We start from the raw sequence: 6,216 nt of genomic DNA on the forward strand, positions 1-6,216 counted from the left end.
GGCTCTGGCAGGGGTTGGGGGGTGGGTCCTCAGGTTTGGGGGGGCAGCCAGGGGCTAGCCTCTCCCAGCCAGTGGTTCACCCGCTACCCATGCTGCTGGTCATGTCAATGCATCATTCATTAGGGCTGAATCCACAAAAGATTTGCTTCCCTCACTTCCTTGGCAACGCTGTGGTTTCTGTCTGCCACATGCACGGTTACTGGGGATTGTCCCCAAGGCACATGACGGTGACCAGTGCCGGTGTTAGCCCACTGGGGGCCCTAAACCAGAATTTTTTGCCCCTTCTCCGACTACTAAAACAGGCAAGATCTTATAATAAAAAGCAAATGGGGAGCTCCTTGAGACGCCTGTGCCTAGCGCAGGCTCTGACGTGACTTGATCCCTGGGGTTGGCCTCGATAGCCTGTTATTCCAGGAAGGGCGTTTCTCTGGGGAGGGCCAGTGAGGAAATAGCAATAAATAACTCACAGCATCTTCTTAGCACTAGAAATTTGGCCACCCACGGTTTAAAATCCCAAGATATTTCAATAAAGGCACCTTGATTATTCCTGACCCTTGTGTGTGCGTCTATCGATCGGTGGGAAGGTCCCACAACTGTGGCCTCTCATATTTAGTCTGTTTCTCGCCTGCCGCCGAAGAGTTAACAAGGGGAAGGCATTCGGATGACTGTGCCTTTTATCATCAATGTGGGGAAACTGGAAAGGTGAGGCGGGAAGGGAACGCCTTCGCCTCCCAGCAGTTTCAGGAGCTGTGTGAGAACTGGTGGTGGAAGGGAAGTCTGCAAACCCCTCACACTGCTGGAGTGTTTTACTCTGATGACATGGTATCAGGTAAGGGGGCGGGGAGGAGGGGGGGTTTCCTGGCAGCATAGTGCTGTTTTGGGGATAGAGACTTACTTTCGCCATCACTACTGGTTCTGATCCACTTTACAAGCCATGTCCGCTCACCTGGGGTGTCCAACAACTCCCAGTCCATCCCCACAGCTGAATATGGTCTGTGGCAGATGGGAGAGACAAACCAGGGAGACCCTGGTGAAGGCTCGGTTGGGGTGGATTAACTGCAAACACCACAGGGACAGTTTTTCGGAAAGAACTTAGCTCCCACGTAGGCCCCTCAGTGAGAGTTGCTGGATGCTTACGCACTTCTGAGAATCTGGCCCAGTGGGTCAAATCCTGATGGGTACTGCCCTCGGTGGGTGCGTGCAGGAGCTCAGCACACGACAGGTCCAGGCCCAGAGGGTTTTCAACTTCTGGACTGTGTTGGCAGCAGAGGGCCGATGCAAAAGCCAGAATGCTGCTCCCCCATCATCTCTATTTTTCTTTCAGAGCTTCCCTCTAGAAGCTACTGCAGCATCAAGGTGCTGTGTTTGCACTGGAGCGTAAATTCAGCAAATAAAAGCCTCTCACAAGTGCGGTTGAATTGTCAACCGGGCTTCCGTAGGAATGTGCAGGAAGTGAAAAATCCTCCCCAAATAAACAGACGAAACGGAGCATGCGGAATACAAAGAGCAGAAGCTAGAACCAGGCCAGAATATGATGGGCTTGTTAGAGACATAAGAACGGCCGTACTGGGTCAGACCAAAGGTCCATCCAGCCCAGTATCCTGTCTACCGACAGGGGCCAATGCCAGGTGCCCCAGAGGGAGTGAACCTCACAGGTAGTGATCAAGTGATCTCTCTCCTGCCATCCATCTCCACCCTCTGACAAACAGAGGCTAGGGACACCCTTCCTTACCCATCCTGGCAAATAGCCATTAATGGACTTAACCTGCATGCATTTATCTAGTTCTCTTTTAAACCCTGTTCTAGTCCTAGCCTTCACAACCTCCTGAGGCAAGGAGTTCCACAAGTTGACTGTGCGCTCTGTGAAGAACATCCTTTTATTTGTTTTAAACCTGCTGCACATTAATTTCATTTGGTGGGCCCTTGTTCTTCTATTATGGGAACAAGTAAATAACTTTTCCTTATTCACTTTCTCCACACCACTCATGATTTTATATACCTCTATCATATCCCCCCTTAGTCTCTTTTCCAAGCTGAAAAGTCCTAGCCTCTTTAATCTTTCCTCAGTTGGGACCCGTTCCAAACCCCTCATCATTTTTAGTTGCCCTTCTCTGAACCTTTTCTAATGCCAGTAAATCTTTTTTGAGATGAGGAGACCACATCTGTACGCAATATTCACGATGTGGGTGTACCATGGATTTATATAAGGGCAATAAGATATCCTCAGTCTTATTCTCTATCCCTTTTTTAATGATCCCTAACATCCGGTTTGCTTTTCTGACTGCCTCTGCACACTGTGTGGACCTCTTCAGAGAACTATCCACGATGACTCCAAGATCTCGTTCCTGATTAGTTGTAGCTAAATTAGCCCCCATCATGTTGTATGTATAGTTGGGGTTATTTTTTCCAATGTGCATTACTTTACATTTATCCACATTAAATTTCATTTGCCATTTTGTTGCCCAATCACTTAGTTTTGTGAGATCTTTTTGAAGTTCTTCACAGTCAGCTTTGGTCTTAACTATCTTGAGCAGTTTAGTATCATCTGCAAACTTTGCCACCTCACTGTTTACCCCTTTCTCCAGATCATTTATGAATAAGTTGAATAGGATTGGTCCTAGGCCTGACCCTTGGGGAACACCACTAGTTACCCCTCTCCATTCTGAAAATTTACCACTTATTCCTAGCCTTTGTTCCCTGTCTTTTAACCAGTTCTCAATCCATGAAAGGATCTTCCCTCTTATCCCATGACAACTTAATTTACGTAAGAGCCTTTGGTGAGGGACCTTGTCAAAGGCTTTCTGGAAATCTAATCTAAAGACGACTCTTTAGAGGGGGGACCCAGCTGTCTAGGGTCATTGGCAGTGAGAGATTGAGCCTTTAGGTCACTGGTTGGAATCTAGTTTAGGTTTGATAGTCACATTGCTGTTTACAAACTGAATTGTGGGGGGGGGGTCTCGATCCAGCCTCTACTGTGCAGGCATCCCTGACCATGGCAGCAAGACTTGGCTGGTAAGCTCTTTGGGCTAGGGACCATCTTTTTGTTCTGAGTTTGTACAGCGCCTAGCACAATGCATCCTGGCTCAAGACTGGGGCCCTAGCTGCTACTGCAATACAAATGGGGCTAGCAAGAGAAAATAAGACTCTGGGATGTGGAAGGCCTAGGCTGCAGTCCCTGCTCGAATGAAAATCAATTGATATAAAGTGGAACAGCTGCCACAGAAGAAAGAGATTGAAACCCCCACCACAGCATGCCCTATACCCAGGTGATTCAGGCACACATGTGTGGGAGGCTGGGTTCAAAGTCCCTGCTTCAGAACGGATTCAAACATGTGTCTTCTATGTGCCAGGTCGGTGCATGCTCTAAGCACGGGGGGGGGGGTAATGGTTATGGGGCGTTAGCACCATCATCCTTCCCTTTGTGACTGATTGCCTTTGCTTTGATGTTAAAAATGCCTGGAAACTACGTGTTTTGGGTCAAATGAAACATTTCATTGAAACCCAAGATGACTCTTTTTAAAAAAAAAAAAAAGTTTAACTTTTTTGGTGGCAAAAAAATGTTGGTTTCGCTTCCCCGTGAACGGTTTCTTTTTCGCAACGGCCAGTGCACCAAAACCTTGGTTCCGTGCACAGCTATATGCAACACCGTGTCGCTTTAAAAACCCTTACAGATTAGTAAATATCCAGTGTGTTAGGGAAGTGAGTCACTGCCTATGGAACTACACCCAATCAGCAAGGAGGCTGGAGAGGAACGGAGCATTAGAGACTAGAGCCTCTTAAAATCAGAGCTGGATTCCCAAAGGAGCTGGTGGTGGTGGTGGTTTGTCCTTTCAGAGACTGGCCCTAAATCAGGACTCAAGTGACTAGTCCCACTGACGTCAAGGGTGAGGGTATTCAGTTGGAGCTTCGGAGAGGCCTGAGTCAGCACCTTTGTAAGGTAAACCCCTTGCTGGGGGTCTGCTTTGCAAGACTCTCTCTTGCATTTCTACAGCACCTTTCTCTTCCCTCCAGTGCTTGGACTGAGGTTCACTGCGCAGCCAGCAAGCTGGGAGCATGCTCTCCTCATTGGGGTTCTCCTTTGGCCCTACACCAGGGGTGGGCAAACTACGGCCCGCGAGCGCCCGCTGGGGAGCGGGGGCTGGGGCTTGCCCCGCTCTGGGGCTCCAACCGGGGCGCTGGGTCAGGGGCCACTCCACGCGGCTCCTGGAAGCCACGGCATGGCCACGCTCCAATGGCCCCCTCCGGCGCTCCAATGGGAGCGGCAGGGGCGGTGCCTGAGAATGGGGCAGTGCGCAGAGCCGCCTGGCCGCGCCTCGCGTAGGAGCCAGAGAAGGGACATGCCGCTGCTTCTGGGAGCCACTTGAGGTAAGTGCCGCTTGGAGCCTGCACCCCTGAGCCTCTCCCCACACCTCTGCCCCAGCCCTGATCCCCCTCCTGCCCTCTAAACACGATCCCAGCCCAGAGCACTCTCCTGCACCCCAAACCTCTCGTCCCCAGCCCCACCCCAGAGCCTGCACCCCTTCCCGCACCCCTGATCCCCCTCCTACCCTCCAAACCCCTCGATCCCAGCCTGGAGCACCCTCCTGCACCCCAAACCTCTCGTCCCCAGCCCCACCCCAGAGTCCGCACCCCTAGCCAGAGCCCTCACCCCCTCCCGCACCCGAACCCCATTTTTCTGAGCATTCATGGCCAACAATACAATTTCTATTCCCCGATGTGGCCCTCAGGCCAAAAAGTTTGCCCACCCCTGCCCAACACTGACCGCATTATACACAGTCACTCCTACCTTCCCTGATTCACAAGGGCCTTATGCTCCAGCACTGCCTTGTAGCATCTGAAAGCAATGGGGACAATGAGAGAGAAAGTTTTACTGGTTTCTTTCACTGATTTCACCCTTTTTGCAGACATGGTGCACTTACCTTTAACTGCTGTCTGACTCATTCTGGAGGTAGAATTTATTTCTAGTCTCTCACTATGGCATTAGTGTGTGCAGGTCACAGTGACTCCTGGATTGCTCTGTAGCTGAGTTTTGTGGGTTGGAGCTAGGTATGTTTTGTGCTCACGTTTCAGTGCCCAACTCAACAGGAACCCAAGCAAATGAAGGGCCAGTGTGTGGTCTCACAGTCTGGCCTGCGGCAGAGGCAGTGTGGAGCTCTAAGAGCAGATCATGGGACAAACTGTGACTCCGAGTCACAGGTCACTGCTTCCCCTTTGCGCCAAGATGGAATCCGCTATTGGGATAGGCCAGCAGCGGATTACTTCCCACCTCATGCTGGCTCAGCTCTGATGCAATTTTGGAGGGGAAGAAGGTGGGGAGGGGTTCAAATGAAGTTTCTGCCCCTGCCTGCCTGTACAGGTATGAGAGAAGCTACTGGCAGGGCCGGCGCTTCCACTAGGTGACCCTAGGCGGTCGCCTAGGGCAGTAGGATTTGGGGGGCGGCAAACTCGGCAGAAATTCGGTGGCGGGGGGTCCTTCCGCTCCGGATCTTCGGCAGAAATTCGGCGGCGGGTCCTTCACTTGCTCCGGGACCCGCCGCCGAAGTGCCCTAAAGACACAGAGCGGAAGAACCCCCGCCGCCGAAGACCCCAGGCCCCCTGAATGCTCAGAGGAGGAGCGCTGCCACCTACGGTGGCAAAAACCCTGGCGCCGCTCCTGGCTACTGGTCTTACAAAGGCCGCTTCTGTCCACTTCACTGTGCCCTGTGCTAGGGGATATAAGGCGCTGTCTTCCTCTCCTTTACTCCTGCTGGGCTGTGCAGGCCTCTCATTAGGTGTTACAGTAAGATCTAAATAAGATCCCAGAGTGATTGTTCTAGGCACTGTACAAACATGTAACAAAAAGGCAGGACCTGCCCCGGACAGCTTAAAATGCAGGTATAAAATGAGAGACAACAACAAGTGGACACAACACACATGGGGAGAACATAAAATGATAATAAGCTGGTTAACGAACAGATACCATCTGGCCCTAAGTCAACCGCAGACTAAAATGGAGTGTAAATAGTAGAAACTAATTTAGATCTTTCAGTTTCAATAGATAATATCTGGGTTTACAGCCTCACATTGTGCCATATGCTCTTAAGTTACCAAGGTGCTTTTAAATACAAAGACTGATACTGAAGTAGAAACTGGTCACTTCTCTGACCCAATTTGTGTCGGGGGGGGGGGGGGGGGCCGTGTTAGTCTGTATCAGAAAAAAGAACGAGGAGTCCTTGT

This window comes from Terrapene carolina, unplaced genomic scaffold (genome assembly GCF_002925995.2).
Source record: "Terrapene carolina triunguis isolate 2854851 unplaced genomic scaffold, T_m_triunguis-2.0 Scaffold836, whole genome shotgun sequence".
In the NCBI taxonomy this organism is placed as follows: domain Eukaryota; kingdom Metazoa; phylum Chordata; order Testudines; family Emydidae; genus Terrapene; species Terrapene triunguis.